Below are 20,551 nucleotides of genomic sequence, written 5' to 3' on the forward strand. Positions count from 1 at the left end.
CTTGCCATGGTCCTTGCGAAGTAACCGTCTCACTTTCTGACCTTCACTCTCAGGATAGCCGCAGCCGAAGTGCTTCTTGCTTTTGTTTTCAGACTTGCCCGTAGCAAAAAGCTCGCCGTTATCTGGGATCTGACAAATCGTTTAATTACCACTTTCAATCCAACAACTCACACGGAGTAAAACCAAAGACTCAAAAACAAAAACACTGCATCAAACGATGCCCCAACGTGCTGTAACGTTTCGTGTGAAGAGGAAAAGATGAGGCAAATAAAGTAAACTTTCAGGCCAATACTGGAATATTTTTAAAAAAGCCCATCGTTTATTCACGCACATGAAAAAAAACAGCCTGGTAGCAGGTCTGCTAAATCATACATGATAAAGCAGATTCATCCGCACTTCACCTTGCGTCACAAAGATTGATGACCAACAAAAACAGTGAGACCGCAATTATGTCGTTCTTCTTCGAAGTCTGGCCACCAGGCGGGAAGTCAGGGCAGCAACCTACGCATAGGCGCCATTCGATGACATCACTTGTTGGCGACACCTAACGAAAGGACCCAGAACATTTTTTTTATAACGTTTTCAAACAATTTCATTATTGAACAACACAATACAACATACAAAAATGCCAACAATTAAACATGTTTTTAACATAAATCAACATAATTGCCAAGGGAGCAGTGGTTAGATAATATATATATATATATATACATCCATTATCTATACCGCTTATCCTCACAAGGGTCGCGGGGCGTGCTGGAGCCTATCCCAGCTGTCTTTGGGCAGTGGGCGAGGGACACCCTGAATTGGTTGCCAGCCAATCGCAGGGCACACAGAGACAAACATCCGCACTCACAATCACACCTAGGGGCAATTTAGACAGTCCAATCACCTTACCATGCATGTTTTTGGAATGTGGGAGGAAACCGGAGTACCCGGAGAAAACCCACACAGGCACGGGGAGAACATGCAAACTCCACACAGGGATGCCGGAGCCGGGATCGAACCCACGACCTCTGAACTGTGAGGCGGACATGCTAACCAGTCGACCCACTACAGCTAGCTACCGCAAATTAAAAAAAATAGCTACAGCAAATTGCGCTTGGTCTTACTGGGCACAATGTGTGTTCGAACGGACCGCAGCCTCCACACAGGACGTCCATCATTACTTTAAAGGACGACGACATCATTGATTAATTAAGTCTTTGTATCAGGATGAGCTCCTTTCAGCCCCCGTTGATGCTTCTCGGCCAAGTTGGCCTAGCTTAGTTTAGCTCACTAGCCGCTAACAAAGAGAAGCACACGACACATCGTCAAGAAGAAATAAAGTACGAATTAGTTGGGATTGTCGAGTGAGAATGTGTGCAATGACGACAACAACATACGAGGAGGAACTTTGTGGAATAAAAGAAGAGAACGAGCAACATCTTCAACTGCTGGGCGAAGTCTGCAAGCAGCCTCGTGTTGTGTTACACGGAGCAGGTTTGTACACTTCTTACTCTCATTTGATTTGTAAAGAACGACTTTCTGTCGTTAAAAATATGCACGTCACCTGTGTTTGTATTTCAATGTAATCTTCTTTCCTAGTGTATGGTAATCAGAGGTGGGTAGAGTAGCCAAAAATTGTACTCAAGTAAAAGTTTTTTGACTGAACGATTGTCGTACTGTAATGGCGTCGGCTGTGGCCCACAGTAGCCGGTTGGACTAATAAAAACGTGATAATTAAACTATGTCTGTTTTCTTGGAAGACGCTACAATATATTTTAAAGCATGACGTCATCGACAGGCGCGAAGGACCCGATCACATCTGCTACCCAACGGGCTTGCTGCGGGCCGGATCTAATAATAAAGCAATATCATCCCAGGGGCTGTAGAAAACCTTCTTACGGGCCGGATGTGACCCGCGGGCCTTGACTTTGACATTGGTGCGTTAGAGGTTAATTTAAAGTGGAAGTCAACCCAAACATTTTTTTCAAGAATATAGTCCCAGCCGGCCCACTAGTTAAAACACGGCATCCTGATTAATTTTACATTTGTGGAATATAAATTAACACTTGTGTTGTCTTGTGGGTCAAAATTGACCCATTACCACGTTTAGCTGTAGAAAAAATACCTTAAACAATCTTTTTCCAACTTGAAATTTGATTACATTTCCTAACTGGGCCCCATAATTAGAAAAAGTGATACCTTGTTTTTGTGTATGTTTCCATGTGGGCTGTACACCACTAGGGTACAAAGATTGTCTTATGGGTCATTTTTGACCCGTGAATTATAAAAGCATATAAACACCAGAAAAAAAGTTCAAAGGGCACACAAACTCTCTCAAATACACAAATACACACACATACAAACCCACTCACACACAGACACAGACACACACGCACACACACACACAAACACACAAACACACAAAGAATCTAGATTGATGTACGAATTGAACTTGCATTTGACCAGCAGCTGCACTTTTGACCTGCAGCAAACCCATTGATTTACACAAGCTCCAAAACAAAGCAAAAAAAAACATTATCAGATTTTTTCAGGAGCTCAGGAGGAGCAAGAGGATGAAGATGTATCTGAAGAGCAAGATGGGAAGGAATGAAACCCAGAAGATGATGCACCTTCAGATGAAGAAGAGGAAACCCCTCAAGCTGACGGACATTTTTGTCAAAGAACAGCAAGATTGCGTGGTCTTCATCAAGTTCAGACAGCAACCAAGTAAGAACAAATGCACCAAATGTCATAAGGATGACTCCAGTGCCAACAAGATATTCAGCTGCTAATGTCCAGGAAATGTCACCAACCTTTCTCCTGTTCATCACACCAAACATCGAAAAAGTCATTTCAGAAGATATTCAGGGACCTAAATCTTGTCTTGATTCGCCTGAGGCTGCAGCTGGGTCAATCAAAAGAGAAAAGGTGCAAGTTCTGACTCTGGAAGTAAGACTCCAAGACAAAAGCAATGCACCGTACTGCAAAGCCCATTCTCACATTCGCACATGCTGTCCTATATGTGCTAAATAGAGTTGCTGTTGAAAATTGTTTAGAAAAGAAAGCAACATTTTGTTGTTTAGAGAAAAGTATTTTTATGATTCACTTCATTAAAAAAAATTAAAAGAATAAACTGCGGACAAAAAGTTCCAGATTGTTGACTTTTTCCCCTTTCAATATAATTACTTCAGAAGTAATTAATAATTCCAGATTGTTTACTTTTTCCCCTTTCAATACAATTACTTCAGAAGTAATTACTTGACATTTTATATAATAGCAATAATATATATTTTCTGTGTAAAAGAAAAGTGTTATGACGGTTGGTTTGTGTTTAAAAAAAAAGGCGGAATAATTGTCATTGCTGATTGTTTGTTTGTGTCACAAATACATGATAAAAATTGATTGAATTGTGTTGAATTGATAAATAACAGGTTGTTTCATCATGCAAAATAGATTTGGGATTTAAATTTCAATTAGGTTGCTTTATTTTGGGGCTTTGGTAGGGCGGGTCTTTTTTGACCCATAGGACAAGGTGAGTAAACAGAATGTCAAGTTGCACAAGGGTTAAGCAGCAAAATGCACTCGTTTTTAGCCAGGCCAGGGGCGGCCATTCTGTCTTCTGTCGACTGAAAATTACATCACAACTGTTCACAATGACCAATCACGGCTGACCTGTTTTCTGAATATGAGCCGAAATGGGTCGTTGTGAGCAGTTGTGATGTCATTTTCAGTTGACAGAAGACAAAATGGCTGCCCCCAGAGATGGCTAAAAACTAGTGCATTAACACTTATTCCACAGAATGCCCTGTTTCAACTAGTGGGCTTGCATAGAACATATTCTTGAAAAAAAATGTTTGCGTTGACTTCTGCTTTAAAGCTCGTTAGCTGGCTAAGAAATGAGCGAGTGGAGAGTTCTAATGTAACTGCTTTACAGGAAGTCATCGAATTACGACTTACTTATGCGATCTACGAAGTTTCGACTTTACGTTGCCCCTGCCTCCTCCGCCGTTCTGTCCCCAGCACCATCGTGACTACGTTTACATGCACTCGATATTCGGGTTAAGGTCAAAATTCTGATTTCTGAAACATTCTGAATAACTCGTTTACTGAGTGGAAAGAGTTGTTCCGGAATTTGAATAACCCACTGTGTACGGCGAGAACACGGCGCCAAGACTCAAATATACGTAATTTCCACTCGTTACTTTCAACTGTCAGTAAAACACTTGTTATTCATGTCACTCACCACAGGAATGAACCTCCTCGCTCCAAAAGTGTGCTTTTGTGCTGCGTCTCTGAGCTCGTTTACCTCTGGGCGTGTATTTGCGGTGGGTTGCTCACTAAACAACACACTTCCCAAAAAATGGCATCGGAACAACACTAGTTGTGACCACTTATGAAATTGTTAACATGAAGCCATGCGAACATGAAACACGTAAAAAAAACACAAACCCTAATTATAACTAAGTTTTCAATGAACATGGTGTTTCCATAATATTTCTTTTTTTTTTTTTTTTAAATAGGGACACATTAAACTACACTAGCCATATTAGGTCAATCATCTGCCAAATAAACACCATTAGCCTTATTACCTTTTTAATGTAATAGCCTTAAGTAACATTAAATCTTAAGTATACATTTAAACAATAATCTGAAAGTTAAAACATGAGATTTGACATTACCAACTTGGTGTGCTTATTTTCTTATGTCTTCAAGATGTCAATGGAGATCTTCACATTAAGGAGGAAATAGACGACGACGAGAGCCCCTACTTAAAAGTGGTGCCTGAATGTCATCTCATTAAAAAAGAGGAGGAGCAGCACCATCACATCAAACTGGAGCAGAAAGAGCACCTCCACACCAAGGAGGAGAAACAAGAACCTTCCTACATCAAAGAGAAGGGGAGGATATCACAAAGTTTCCATCGGCTGGTGTCTCTTTGCAGAGTGGAGATGATGCTCAAAATGAGGAGAGTGAAGGGGCGGAGCCTCCAAACAGCAGCAGCTCAAGTCAATGCATGACACCAGAAGGTGATGGAGACCACTGTGGAGGATCCCAAGCAGACGACCTCAGAGCTCCGTTTGCCTGTTTCGATTGTGGCCAAAGGTTCTCTGACCAAGGGACCTTAAAAAATCACAGAAGAACACACACTGGTGAAAAGCCGTTTGCATGCTCAGTTTGTGGTCAAAGATTCTCTAAGAAGGGGAACTTGACAAAACACACAAGAACCCACACTGGTGAGAAACCATTTGCCTGTTTGGATTGTGGCCAAAGGTTCTCTGACTAAGGGAACTTAAAATATCACAGAAGAACACACACTGGTGAAAAGCCGTTTGCATGCACAGTTTGTGGCCAAAGATTCTCTAAGAAGGGAAACTTAAAAACGCACACAAGAATGCATACTGGTGAGAAACCATTTGCCTGTTTGGATTGTGGCCAAAGGTTCTCTGACCAAAGCACCTTAAAATATCACAGAACACACACTGGTGAAAAGCCGTTTCCATGCACAGTTTGTGGCCAAAGATTCTCTAAGAAGGGAAACTTAAAAACGCACACAAGAATGCATACTGGTGAGAAACCATTTGCCTGTTTGGATTGTGGCCAAAGGTTCTCTGACCAAAGCACCTTAAAATATCACAGAACACACACTGGTGAAAAGCCGTTTCCATGCTCAGTTTGTGGTCAAAGATTCTCTCACGCGAGAAGCTTAAAAATACACTCAAGAACACATACTGGTGAGAAACCATTTGCCTGTTTGGATTGTGGCCAAAGGTTCTCTGACCAAACCACCTTAAAAAATCACGGAAGAACACACACTGGTGAAAAGCCGTTTTCATGCTCAGTTTGTGGTCAGAGATTCTCTCAGAAGGGGAACTTGACAAAACACACAAGAACCCACACTGGTGAGAAACCTTTTGCATGCTCAGTTTGTGGTCAGAGATTCTCTCAGAAGGGAAGGTTAATAAGGCACACCAGAACCCACACTGTTGAGAAACCTTTTGCTTGCTCAGTTTGTGGCCAAAGATTCTCTCTGAAGGAGAACTTAAAAATACACACAAGAACCCACACTGGTGATAAACCTTTTGCTTGCTCAGTTTGAGGCCAAAGATTCTCTATGAAGGGGAACTTAAAAATACACACAAGAACGCACACTGGTGAGAAACCTTTTTCCTGTTCAGTTTGTGGTAAAAGATTCTCATGTAAATCAAGCTTAGAAATACACACAATGACACACACTGGTGAAAAGCTGTTTGCTTGCTCGGTTTGTGGTAAAAGATTCACTCAGACGGGAAGATTAAAAATGCACACAAGAACGCATACTGGTGAGAAACCATTTGCCTGTTTGGATTGTGGCCAAATTTTCTCTGACCGAGGGACCTTAAAAAATCACAGAAGAACACACACTGGTGAAAAGCCGTTTGCATGCTCAGTTTGTGGTCAAAGATTCTCTCAGGAGGGGAACTTGACAAAACACACAAGAACCCACACTGGCGAGAAACCTTTTGCCTGCTCAGTTTGTGCCCGAAGATTCTCTAATAAGGGAAACTTAATAATTCACACATGAACACACACCGGCGAGAATCAGTCTACCTCCTCAGATTGTGACCAAAGATAGTCTCATAAGAAAAGCTTAAAAACTCACACAAGATCAAAAAGTGGTGAGAACCAATTTTCCTGCTCAGTTTGTGGCCGAAGATTCTGTAATAAGAGAAACTTAATAATTCACACAAGAACACACACTGGTGAGAAACCCTTTTCCTGGTCGGGTTTGTTGCAAAAGATTGACTTCAAAGTTCTATCTAATAAGACTTAAAAGAACCCACACTGGTGAGAAACATTTCACCTGCTCAGTTTGTGGTAAAAGCTTCTCTCAAAAGGCAAACTTAAAAATACACACAAGAACACACACTGGGGAGAAAATATTTTCCTGCTAAGTTTGTGGCCTACAATTCTTGTGCAAGTATCGGGCTAAGAATCATAAATGTGTAAGTGAGCGTAACAGTGATTAATGAAGTTTGCGCCTCTCATCTGAGCTGGCTTCATCAGTACCAAGGATGATTGTAGTTGAAGTACCTTCTTATGGGGATGCTGAACTTTTATTTTCCTGTACCACAGTTATCCTCCCCCCCCCCCCCCCCCCCTCTCTCTCTCTCTCTCTCTCTCTCTCTCTCTCTCTCTCTCTCTCTCTCTCTCTCTCTCTCTCTCTCTCTCTCTCTCTCTCTCTCTCTCTCTCTCTCTCTCTCTCTCTCTCTCTCTCTCTCTCTCTCTCTCTCTCTCTCTCTTTTTCATTTTTCTCATTTTTACATGAATGTTGTTTCCGCGTTACAGACATCAAATTGTGAAAATTTAAAAAGTTTCCAAAATTGGAGATAAGTGTATGTATGTATATATGAATGGATTTTTGTTGATATGAATTTGTAAATATGGTGAGTTGTCATCAGGGTCATAATAGTTTTGGATTTTTCAGCATAGCTCATTTTTATTCAGTTTTGAGCGTGTTTCAATGTATTAACAGTATTAACCCCCAGTATCAGGCGTGGACGGGCCGGTATGGCTGGAGTAGCGGGAACAAAAACAATACTGTGCAGCTTTTAATGTTGCAGCAACCAGCCGTAAGTAAAGTGTTTACTTTGCGACCTGCTTGCAACGGACCTTCCTTGTGTATTGCTCTCTGCCCAATAAAGTTGTTTGTTCAAAAAGCTTGAATCAGCGGAGTCTTCTTCAATAAAGTCAATTACGTGCGTGAAGTTGACCCCCCCACCCCACGTAAAAATAGGGGGAAATAGTTTGTTACGTTTTATCTTCGTTTGTGCCGTTAAATGTAGGAAGATCTTTATCTGATGCTGCTTTCACTCCACTTTCCAGGTCATTGTATTTATGATTTATGAGTGACCAGATCCAAACTCACCAGATGTGGGACAGGGAGTATGCTAACAAGTGGTGTTACCGTGGGCGTTTCGTGTCCTGGAGAGAAGTGGTGTGCCGTGCCCTGGCGAGAAGGGGCGTTCCGTGTTGTAGTCTGCAGTCAGACCCCTCTCAACCTACGAAGCTCAGCACACGTCACTGGTTTGGATCTTTCACGTTCGTTTAGACAGTTTTGTGGCGGGGTGGGGCGGGTTTGGCAAGGCTTCATTTGCTTTTTTCAGACGTTTAGTTGAGCTCTTTTGTGTTTCGTCATCGCTTCCTGCGCATCGAGCACAAAGCAGGAAGGGTAAGCTGCCATTTCCTTTTCTCCTCTTTTTCTTATCTGAGCAAATTAGCTTTCAGGACTGCAATTTACTTTCATTTTCTCCCACGGCGGCCTAAAGTAGCACATTGCCGAAACTTGGATGTCTTTTTGACTCTTGGTTTTACCAGTGTGACTTGTTGGATGAAAATGTTCTTTTGAAGTGTACAATTGGTAATAAAGCGCGTTTGTGTGATACCAGACAACTGCGTGCTTTTTGCTGCGGGCAAGTCTGAAAACAAAAGCAGGAAGTGCACTTGGGGACTGACAATTCCTTCACTTGTGACTGAGGCAGACGCACCGCGACTCTCCTGAGAGGGAACGTTGGAAACTTGAAGAGTGAATCAGTGTCTTGGCAAGGACTATGGCTGTAAGAGAGGAGGACGATCTCCAGTGTCAGACCTGGTGGGGCCGGTCCGGGATGGCCACGTTTTCACCAACAAGTTCATTGTATATATTTTTTGATCAGGAAAGTGAAAAGAGTTGACATTTTCTATTTTATCAATAAATTTGGGAGAGATTAGGAAATAAGTGACTCCATGAATAACGCCTCTTCTTAATGAGCAGAATGGCCGCGCCCCCTACCATGTTCGGCCGGAGTCACTGGAGTAACCCATTCCAAACTCTCCATTGGAAATCATTGTACTTTCATTGCTTATAACGTCAAAAAACGGCGATCAATTGGCACCAAAATTAATGTGGACATCTCTACTAATGCCCACTTCAACATATCAAAAGGATTAACTTCTCCGTGGCTGATTTATATGAGAATGAGGAAATGTGGAAGTCAGCAGAGGTACATAGGCTGGAACCAGCGCACACTGCTTCTTTGCTTTAAAAAAAAAAAAAAAACACTGCTTCTTTGCTGATCATGGTAAGGACGGGCGAGGCATTAATCACCAGTCAGGATATTTACAGAGACTGAAGTGGAAATGAGATGTGCACATTTATTTGGATGAGGAATGCCCCCAGTTTTTTTTACTTACAAGGCGCCGTCCAATTTGGAAGGTAACAGCCGAAATGGCAACCGAAGCCTTTTGTTCGCTGTTAGATTAGGGCTTTTGTCACTCTCACGCCGCTTCACGCGGGCAGAAGGTGGCGGCCAATCTGGTGCTAACTTTACCTAGCTGGGACACCGCACGCGACTGCTTGCGAGGCAACATGAAGACACAGGCTTGCTCATCTTCACCTCCACACGCTGGGCGGACAGTGAGGAGCCAATGTTGTTGTGCTAACGCCTTTTGTTTTAACGACCTGAAGCTAGTTGTTGCTAAACTTCCGCTGTACCAAGCCTACCTTTAACCGGGGAGGGAAGCGGGGGCTCCAATCTGCCTGCTGCTGCTGCAAGCCGCGTCTCTCTTTCCTCCTGAGACACGAGTTTAGCGTCGCTAAATGCCCGAAATATAACCAGTCGGGGTTCGTGTGCGCATTCATGCTCTTGTCCGCTTCAGCTTGTGAAAGTGGAGGAGCAATTGCCACGGTATTTTTGATTTTGTAGAGGTGATCATGATGAGATCACGTTTTATGTCAATAAATCCAAACTATTGTGCAGAACACTTTTATAGGTTTCACAGGTTGAAGTGGACAAGAGTAGTAATGTGCATTTGCATTTTGGTGGCGATCGGCCACCGTTTTAGGCAACAGAACTGACAAAGCGAGCAATATTACCACGCATGCCTTCCTCGCGTGACGTAGACCGCTGAGACCAAAAACATAACATAGGCCACGCCCCTTTTGGGGGAGGGGAAATTTGTCGTAAACCAAATCACAAAAAAAGACCTTAAATCACTACAGAGTCTTTTGAGGTGGGCATTTTCGTACTAATGTCATTTTTACATGCAAACCTATTATAAGTGTAAGTGTCCCTTTAAATGCTCCAATCCCACTACTTACATTGAAATACATCAACATTATTATTTTTACAACTGTAATAGTTTTATTACAATATTGATTTAATAGTCAATCAGCATCAATGCACTTGGGCCAAATTCATTATGGAATATGCAGCAATACTTAGTCTGCGCTCAGGCTCAGGACATTATATCATATATCGGCGCTGTGCTGTGAAATACACATTTGAATAAATGAACAAATGAGTAATTTATGAATACTCATCCATTCACATGTCCAATTTTGTCGTTTTTTAAATTGTTCCCATAATGGGAAACCTCATTCATTAAAAAATGGACTAAAGTGTTTTTCACAGGACAGCGACTATATGCAAAATAGCCAGAACATCAGAATTCATTCTGATTGCTGTTCCGATACTGATACTGGTATCGGCAAGTATCCCAATACCGCTTAAAATGCTGGTATCGGCATCGGCGAGTACGAACAAATGAAGCGCCGATTCTTTGAATGCAGCGCGCATATTTGAGAGCCTTATCCCAAATGCAGCTCACCAGCACGAAGAGCCATGGAAATAGGCTGTTTATTCAACACACGTATTCTGTGTGTGTGTATATGTTACAATATAGGGCTGTGTAATTAATCGAAATTCAATTACATTTTCGATTATTACACTCCATGATTAGAAAATTGGCCGAATCGTAAAAAACGATTATTAATACTAATTTTGAGTTGTTTTGAGGCATGCGCTCACGAGTTACTCCGCCGCGCCACCCTCTCCAAGCTAGCTAGCTAGCGAGCTAGCCAGCCATCCAGCCCGTACCCCGCACCCGGCAAGTTGCACTGCCCACGCTCCTACTCAACGTTTTAACAGAGTAACAGACCTAAAAATGGCACACAAACCGCCACAGGAAAGACTTGTAAACAAGTAAGGCAAGTCAAAATCGCTTATTCGCTTACATTTTGGGTTCGCAGTGGAAGACGTGAGCAAAGACGTATTAAAGGGACACTTGGGTGAGCTTAACATTGGCACTTATATAATAGGTTTGCATGTAAAAATGACATTAGTACTAAAATGCCCACCTGAAAAAGACTCTGCAGTGATTTAAGGTCTTTTTTTGTGATAAGGTTTACGACAACATTTCCACGCCCCAAAAAGGGGCGTGGCTTATGTTATGTTTTCGTTCTCAGCGGTCTACGTCACGGGAGGAAGGCATGCGTGGTAATATTGCTCGCTTTGACAGTTCTGTTGTCTAAAATGGTGTCCGATCGCCACCAAAATGCAAATGCACATTAGTACTCTTGTCCACTTCAACCTGTGAAAGTATAAAAGTGTTCTGCACAATAGTCTGGATTTATTGACATAAAACGTGATCTCATCATGATCACCTCCACAAAATCAAAAATACCGTGGCGATTGCTCCTCCCTTTTCGCAAGCTGAAGCGGACAAGAGCATGAATGCGCACACAAACCCCGACTGGTTATATTTAGGACATTTAGCGACGCTAAACTCGTGTCTGAGGAGGGAGAGAGATGCGGCTTGCAGCAGCAGCAGGCAGATTAGAGCCCCCCGCTTCCCTCGCCGGTTAAAGGTAGGATTGGGACAGCGGAAGTTTAGCAACAACTAGCCTCAGGGCATTAAAACAAAAGGCGTTAGCACAACAACATTAGCTCCTTACTCTGCGTCCAGCGTGCGTCTCTTCAAGTCGCAGGCTTGCCTCCCAAGCAGTCGCGTGCGTTATCAGACAGAGAGCCCCAGAGAGTGAGTTAAGCCCTCATCGAACAAGCCTCAATGTTCAGTAAAAACAAAAGGTTTTGGCGAGGCTGACTGCGCAGCCTAGTGTGGCCGCATTGGAAGTGCCACTTCGGCTGTTACCTTCCAAATTGGACGGCGCCTTGTAAATAAAAAAACTGGGGCCATTACTCATCCAAATAAATGTGCACGTCTCATTTACACTTCAGTCTCTGTAAATATCCTGACTGGTGTTTAATGCCTCGCCCGTGCTAACCATGATCAGCAAAGAAGCAGTGTTTTTTTTTTTTTTTTTTAAGCAAAGAAGCAGTGTGTGCTTGTCCCAGCCTAAATCTACGTAGCTCTGCTGACTTCCATATTTCCTCATTCTCATATAAATCAGCCACGGAGAGGTTAGTCCTTTTGATATGTTGAAGTGGGCATTAGTAGAGATGTCCACGTTTTTGGACGTTATAAGCAATGAAAGTACAATGATTTCCAATGGAGAGTTTGTAATCGGTCCCTACAGTGACTCCGACCGAACATGGATAGAACACCAGGGGGCGCGGCCATTCTGCTCATTAACAAGGGGCGTTATTCATAGAGTCACTTATGTCCTAATTTCTCCCAAATTTATTGATAAAATAGAAAATTACAACTCTTTTCATTTTCCTGATCAAAAAATGTATAAAATGAACTTGTTAGTGAAAACGTGGCCATCCCCACCGTCCCTTTAAGTGCAAGTTGTCTTTGCACCCACCGGCAACGCGACGAATCTATTCAACCATCGGACAAGCTTTCCAAATGTTTAGGGCACAGACTCCACTTCTCAATCGGCACGAGGGATTTATTTAAATAACATATCTTATGAAAATATACACTACTTTTTTCTAGCACAAAAATAGAAACCACGCTAAACATTACTATTGTGACTTAAGTTACATTTCTTTTGTAGTCCATAATATGAAGTCAAAATTTCTGTGTTTATTTTTGTTTTAAATTGCTTCAAATGCAATTTGCAAACATATTATTGGTCATTATATTGTAATACAGTTTATATATGGCCTACCGTAATTTAGAAGTATTGTATAGAATACTAGTATGTAACAGTCAACATTTAAATTAGTTTGACCCAATCAGCATATTAAATTTATAATTTATCAGAAGCAAATTACTTAAATATTACTTTAAAAAACAAAACAAAAAAGGCTCCAGACAAAGGTCTAAATGTATAGATGAATAGCATATCTGTTATTCTGTCAAAATTGGCATTTTACTCCAAACAGTTCACTACTTTGGCAATTTATAAGTGCATAGCAAGTTAACTCCAATGCTCTGTTTTTTTATACAAAGAAACCATACTTTAATTTAGAAATTTGCACTTTTTACATTTTTTAAAATAATTTAATAAATATTGTTAGGTGCAAAACGAACTAAAATTATTATAGTGTTTCAAACAATTTTGTCTTAATATTTTTTACATGTTTAAACCTGTTCTTGTTTTGTAGCAAAAAGTAATCGTTTGAATAATCGTGATTTCAATTATTACCAAAATAATCGTGATTAATATTTTTTTTCATAATCGAGCAGCCCTATTACAACAGATACTTCACAAGTGATGATTTAAATATGAATAATTTTACATTCAAGTGAGTATGCAATTCTTTAGAATTACAAGAAAAATAGCACTTACATTTAGATTTTTCAAATGGCAATGCATCGGTACGGCATCGGCCAAGACTGCACAGCCAGGTTGCGGAATCGGTATCGGGGACCAAAAAGTGGTATCGGAACAACTCTATTGCGGGGCTTGTTCCTGACAATTAGCTGCAATCTGCGTAAACCCCGCCTCTATTTCCCTATGAAAGGACATCAATTTGATGCATCAAAATGAGATCGGTGAGGAGGTTTAAGGCGAGAACTTATATACTGTATGAATGGCAGCGGGGGAAGTGCTCCCGGCCGGTAGCCGCCGTGCCCTGGGTGCACTCTAACAACAGTTGGGTCAAAAATAACTATTTTGGAGTTAAATTTGACCCAATTGTTGTGTTAAAAAAGGACCAACCCAGACTTGGGTCAATTTGAACCAAAAAATTGGGTTATTCAGTTTTGACCCAATTAAGGGTTAAATGAATACAACAAATTGGGTCAAAACAATGCAAATTATTGGGTTATTCCACTATTTTAAATATTTATTTATTTATTTATTCAAGTATTAAATTGTATTTATCTTTAGGTACATCACTCCTGACATTGACATAATTTCAGCAACAATAACAGTAGGGGATGTACAGTTATTAATATCCTGTTATAACTGGAATATAAAATGGATAAGAATTCTGAAAATTCTGTAATAAAAGAAGTGGAATGATGGGGAGGTCTATAAACGGTAATGCAGAGAATAGGGGGACTGCTAAAAACAAAGGCATGGCGTTCAAACGATAAATAACTGCTGAAAATGATCTCCTTTGATAAAAGAGTATTAATGTTTCCGTTTCCGGCGCCGCGCGAGTGGCAGCCCGCTACAGTAGCTCCGGCTCATCGGTGAGCCTTTTCGTGTGTTTTTGTTCTTTAATATTACTCTACCTCATACCTTTTTCATATAGTTGATAGTCGTAACTTGCGTAGCAATGGACACCCAAACTGCGGTATTCTTGCTGCTGCTGATGGCTATTTGTTGCGCGATCGTGTCCGGCGACTTGGCTCGGAGCCGAGCCCCCATTGTTTACAGCCGGAATCAGCTGTTAGCACTCCGTGCTAACCATGCGCCGGCTCCCGGGGCGAGACCCGATATCCCCCGTGAGCTGAGGAGGAAGAGACGGGGATCTCGTGCGGGGGTTAAACGCCGGGAAAGGAGGAGACGATACCATCCCGTCCTCCCGTCTGTTATCATGGGGAATGTTAGATCGCTCCCCAACAAGATGGACGAGCTAGCGGCGCTTACCCGGCACGAGAGGGACTTCCGGGAGGCTAGCCTGATGCGATTCACGGAGTCGTGGCTAACAGCGCTAACGCCGAACGCGGTCATAGAATTGGACGGCTTCCAAATCATACGCGCGGACAGGACGCTGGAGAGTGGAAAGAGGAAAGGAGGAGGGCTGGCTGTGTTTGTGAACGATAGATAATCCTGGGCACATCACATCACGATTAAGGAGCAGCTTTGCAGCAGGGATATTGAGCTGCTAGCTGTTGGCATGAGGCCATTCTACATCCCGCGAGAGTTTAGTCATGTGATCGCGGTGACCGTCTACGTCCCACCAGCTGCCAGCAGCGACACAGCCTGTGATGTCTTGACTGCAGCAGTGAGCAGGCTACAAACACAGCACCCAAATGCCCTGGTACTCATCTCTGGTGACTTCAATCATGCCTCCCCTTCCTCCTCTCTGCCTTCATTCACACAGTATGTCACCTGCCACACCAGAGACAATAAAACACTGGACCTTTTCTATGCCAACACCAAGGAGGCATACACATCACTGCCCCTCCCCCCGCTGGGCAAAGCTGATCACAACCTGGTGGCTCTCCAGTCTGTGTACAAACCTCTGGTCCGCAGGCAGCCAGCTGTGACCCGCACGGTTCAGAGATGGTCTGGAGAGGCCGAGGAGGCCTTAAAGGACTGCTTCAGCACAACTGTGTGGGAAGTATTCAGCGATGCTCACGGGGAAGACATTAGTAGTCTAACGGACACTGTTACAGACTATATAAATTTCTGCATGGAGAACACCATACCCAACAGGACAGTAAGGTGTTTCTCCAACAACAAACCCTGGATCACACCAGACATAAAAGCTCTCCTGAAGGAGAAGAGGAGGGCTTTTGCGTCAGGCAACATAGAGGAGCGGAGGACTGTGCAGCGCCAGCTGAGGAGGAGGATCAGAGAGGGGAAAAGGTCCTACAGGAAGAGGATGGAGGAGCAGCTGCTGCAGAATAACGCCAGGGGAGTCTGGAGGGGCCTGAAGACCATCTCAGGCCACGGACAACCCAAGACCCGGACTGGGGGGGACCTGCAGTGGGCAAATGAGCTGAATCTCTTTTTCAATAGGTTCGATCAGATGCCTGCCTCCACCTACTCCTCCTGCTGGGCGTGTCACCCCCTCCCCTTTTTTCTCCACAGTCTCCAGCTCCCAGCTACACCAGATAGCCACCACTCCCTCCTGTCCAGCCTTGGCCTTCACAACATCTCAGGTGAGGAACCAGCTGAAGAAGATGAAGGCGAGGAAGGCAGCGGGTCCAGATGGCATCAGCCCCCAGCTCCTCAAATCCTGCGCAGACCAGCTGTGTGGAATTGTCCAGCACATGTTCAACCTGAGCCTGAAGCTGGGCAGGGTCCCCCAGCTATGGAAAACATCCTGCCTGGTCCCGGTGCCAAAGACCCCCCACCCGAAGGAGCTCAACAGCTTCAGACCAGTGGCGCTGACGTCTCACCTGATGAAGACCCTGGAGAGACTGGTCCTTGTCCACCTGCGCCCCCTGGTGAGCTCCTCAATGGACCCACTCCAGTTCGCATATCAGCCTGGCATCAGTGTGGATGATGCCATCATCTACCTCCTCCACACTTCACTCTCCCACCTGAAGAAGGCGGGGAGCACTGTGAGGATCATGTTCTTTGATTTCTCCAGTGCTTTCAACACCATCCAGCCCACCCTACTGGGAGACAAGCTGGAGCGGGCGGGGGCGGCCCACCACCTCACCACATGGATCCAGGACTACCTCACAAACCGGCCACAGTATGTGAGGACACAGGACTGTGTGTCTGACGTGCTCCTATGCAGCACGGGGGCCCCACAGGGAACTGTCTTGGCTCCCTTCCTGTTCACCCTCTACACCTCGGACTTCAACTACAACACCCCTACCTGTCACCTGCAGAAGTTCTCTGACGACTCTGCGATTGTCGGCCTCATCACAGGCGGAGATGATCGGGAGTACAGAGAACTTACTCAGGGTTTTGTGGACTGGTGCCAGCAGAACCGCCTCCTGATCAATGCGTGGAAATCCAAAGAAATAGTGGTGGATTTCGGTAGGTGCCAGCACTCTTCACCTGCACCAGTGAATATCCGGGGAACAGATGTTGAGAGAGTCTCAACTTACAAGTACGTGGGTGTTCATCTGAACAATAAACTGGACTGGTGCGACAACACAGACGCCCTCTATAGGAGGAGTCAGAGCAGACTCTTCCTACTCAGGAGACTGAGGTCTTTTGGGGTTCAGGGGACACTCCTCAGGAACTTTTATGACTCGGTGGTTGCATCGGTCATCTTCCAGGGAGTGGTCACCTGGGCAGGCGGCGTCTCGGCCCGGGACAAGAAGCGGCTGGACAAACTGGTCAGGAGGGCCGGCTCTGTCCTGGGCTGCTCCCTGGACTGTGTGGACTCGGTGGGGGACAGGAGGATGTTGGCCAAGCTGTCATCAATGCTGGGCAACCCGGACCACCCCCTCCAGGGCACCCTAACAGCACTCCACAGCACCTTCAGTGACAGACTGTTACACCCTCGCTGTGCAAAGGAGAGATTCCGCCGTTCCTTCTTGCCTGCGGCTGTCAGACTCTTTAACAAGAACATTGTGTAGTCTCTACAAACTGGTGGACATTAGTGCAATTGTGCAGTCCTGCACCTGAGCTCATATCGTGCAATACCCAATACTCCCCACTACTGTAATACCGTGCAATACTCAACATTCCCCACTACTATTAGTCTAGTTTTATTTTTATCCAATGCTGTTCCTTACATTTCACTACAGCACTGCAGCACTGTCACTTACTTAGAGTATTTTTTCCTCTGTACTATGTACAGGCCGAAATGAGTGTTCCTCATATTTTTTATGTAGATGTAGGTTGGTGTGTATATACAAGTGTATATACACATGTTACTGCGTATATCTACATAGGTTTGATCCTAAATGTTTGCCGTCAATGTTATACATTAATGGCCACATTATGCCGCCGTCACTGTGTGACCTATATCTTTGCTGCTGTAACAATGAAAATTTCCCCACTGTGGGATCAATAAAGGCATTCTTATCTTATCTTATCTTATCTTATCTTAATAAAAATTGATGCAGTCCCGCCTCCTCTTTTGCCATCCCTTGTAGAAAATAAAATGTTAAAATTCGGTTGGCAAGCCTCGGTGAGAGCAACTGGAACATCTGTACCAAGCCATGTCTCAGACAAAAGTATACCATGTAAATTATGGTCTAAAATCAGGTCGTTTATGATAAAAGTTTTGTTTAAAAGGGAGCGCACGTTCAGCACGGCCAGATTAATTATTGTGCTGGACGTGCGCTCATAGTGGTATGAATGAGCAGTATTAACATATACTAGATTACCACTGTTAAAACCACGTTGTTTGTGTGTGCAAGCAAGCGTCTGCCGGTGATGGTTTCAATGGGAAAGTTGTCCGATAGTGCTAATGATAATGAGGGCCTGCAGGGGGAGCTAGTGAGGGTGGTGGTACTGTGAGCAGCTGGTATTGGCCTGTAGGTGATGGTAGTGACATTGTCATTGCAGCGTTTATGAGTAGAAGAAGAAATATGATTGGTAAACAAGAGTCAGCTGGGAGTGGAATTGGTTACGACATGGTGGATGTTAGCGGCTAAAATCTTGCTACCGCAGGAGTTCGGATGAACACCATCCGGCTGGTAAAAAGACGGGCGATTACAGAATAGGTTAAAATTGTCAATAAAAGCAAAGTCAAGGTGGCCACAAGTGCGTAGGAGCCACGTGTTCAAGCTTAAAAGGCGGCTGAAGCGCTCGACTCCGCGAGACAATGCCGGCAAAATGCCACTCACCCAGACCGACAGACCGCAGGTTCTTAACAAGGCAAAGAGGGCGGGAAAGTCTCTCTTCGTCTGCTCAGACTGTCGGCGTATTGTTTCGTTTGTTCCTACGTGAACGATGAGCCGGGTTATGGATGATGGCAGAGAGTCAAGAACACCCGGCAGGATGTTAACTATGTCCATGACTTTTGCTCCGGGAAAACAGCGGGTGACGGAGCCGGGATAGTGAGTACGTCTAATGGTGCTGTCGCCAATTATAACGGTGGTCGGTGGGTGACGTGAGGAGGGAACGCCAAGGGACTCACCGCCGGCGGGAGATTCACGACCCCACTGTCCAGGATGGCTCCGCCGAGGCCGAGTGATGACGGTGGATGACACCGGTGAGTGTCGCCGATGATGCTGGTGATGTCGACCACTCGTGTACCGGGACACCGCGTCCCGGAGCAGCCCGACGCGTGAGTGAACGGCCGGGTCACCGGCGGACCCGCCCAACATGGGGTTCCCGGCCGAGGTCGTCGCCGTGGGTGGCGGGGAATCCGAGGGAGCCCCTGGGAGCACAGCCCCAGCGTCGGACGCAGCAGTCGGTGTCTCCGACTGCTGTAGTGCAGTGATGGGAACAGGAGACTCACTCGCCAGGGCGGCGAACCGATTCCCCAGGACCAGTTGGGGGTGGTGGGGTGGCTCCCCGGCCCTCCGGCCGCGGGACACCACCTCGACCCAGGTGTCACTCTGCAGCGGTGTCGAGCAGGATGGTCCCGGGCAGGCAATCGGATCCCACCTCGCCGTGTCCGAGAGGCCAGCCGCCTCAGCCGTCATTGTCGCCGACAGGATTTCACGAGCGTGCCTCCTTATGACCACCGCGGAGAGTTCGGGGAAACGGGTCGCGACGCAAGAGATGACCGATTCCTTCTCATGGAGCTCCTCTGAGAGACGACGAATATCCCTTCTTAGGTCAGAAATTGTTTTATTTGCCTTCTCCAGCAGGCCATTGTGTTCGTCGCTGTCGTCTGAAGGCATTTTAATACACTAGCACCAAGCTAGCCCCAAGCTAGCCTGTTTCCGTCGCAAGCTAGCTGTATGCTAGTCCGCGAGATCAAGCGACCCAGAGATTCACAAACATTTAAAAAATAAATAAATGAATAATAATAATTAAAAATAAGATAAAAATAGTCTCCAAAAAAAAAAAAAAAGTAAAAACGCAACGCGCAGGTGAGGTAGACTCGAAGGAGAAAGTGCAGAAGTGCAATCGTTACCATCCAATTAGAGTGCTTCCATCTCCTCTGTTCTCTGTTCTCCATATAACGCCAATTGAACTCCAAGCTTTAGGCATTACTGACACCTAGGAGTAGAATCAGCGCACTTCAAAATCCGCTTTTTTCTTTTCTTTTTTAATTGCACTGTTTTAACAAGTTATAACCTATAATATTGACAAATATTTATCAGATTTTAAAAATTCTATAGTTCCTGAAAAAAGGGACAAAATATGGCAAAACGAGGCATTTTCCGACACATTTATTGAGAGAAAAAGACAAAAACAACCACGCAGATTGCTACAATTGTCGTAATGAGCCCCCACTTTGCATATATGCAGTGCGCTGATTCTACCCCTAGGTGTCAGTTATGCCTAAGGCAGGGGTGCCCACACTTCTTCAGCCTGAGAGCTACTTATGACAGACCGAGTCAAATGATCTACAGCCCACTAAAAATGCAAAACACATTATTTATAAATACTGTATATTGACAATTATTTTTATATGTACCGTATATGATGGTGTACCTTGCATGACTGCGCCAACCTATATATAGCACAATACAACAACAAAAATGTTTTGTAATTACCTTACTCTGATGATTTGCTCTGGATGGAATCAACCAAGGATGCATAGTCCGGACAGTAGCATCTGATAGCCAGCCTCAAGCAGATTTGCAGCAACAACAATCCGCCCATTTGCTCCATTCGGCAGTCAACTTTTTTGCACACCATGCT

The 20,551-nt window shown here is 44.4% G+C and overlaps 1 long non-coding RNA gene and 2 pseudogenes across 4 annotated transcripts in view; 2 read left to right on the forward strand and 1 right to left on the reverse strand.

The window, feature by feature from the left end:
- Positions 1-19,173, reverse strand: LOC147132777 (uncharacterized). Of its 2 annotated transcripts, none has more exons than XR_015081813.1 (3): positions 18,870-19,173; positions 402-544; positions 1-129 (listed from the first exon to the last, which is right to left on the reverse strand). It is a non-coding gene; the product is annotated as an uncharacterized LOC147132777 (long non-coding RNA). The 2 variants fall into 2 exon arrangements; XR_015081814.1 differs by lacking the exon at positions 18,870-19,173 and adding an exon at positions 4,668-5,111.
- Positions 3,764-6,086, forward strand: LOC147132778 (uncharacterized; annotated as a pseudogene). The gene is made up of 2 exons (XR_015081803.1): positions 3,764-4,313; positions 4,702-6,086. The product of XR_015081803.1 is annotated as an uncharacterized LOC147132778 (transcript).
- LOC147132779 (uncharacterized) overlaps positions 18,173-20,551 on the forward strand; it is a 12,990-nt pseudogene continuing 10,611 nt past the window's right edge. The window contains exon 1 of the transcript XR_015081801.1: positions 18,173-19,515. The product of XR_015081801.1 is annotated as an uncharacterized LOC147132779 (transcript). The remainder of the gene's footprint in view (positions 19,516-20,551) is intronic.

This window comes from Filicampus tigris, chromosome 17 (genome assembly GCF_054856515.1).
Source record: "Filicampus tigris isolate MCC_2025a chromosome 17, RoL_Ftig_1.0, whole genome shotgun sequence".
Classification (NCBI taxonomy): Eukaryota; Metazoa; Chordata; class Actinopteri; order Syngnathiformes; family Syngnathidae; genus Filicampus; species Filicampus tigris.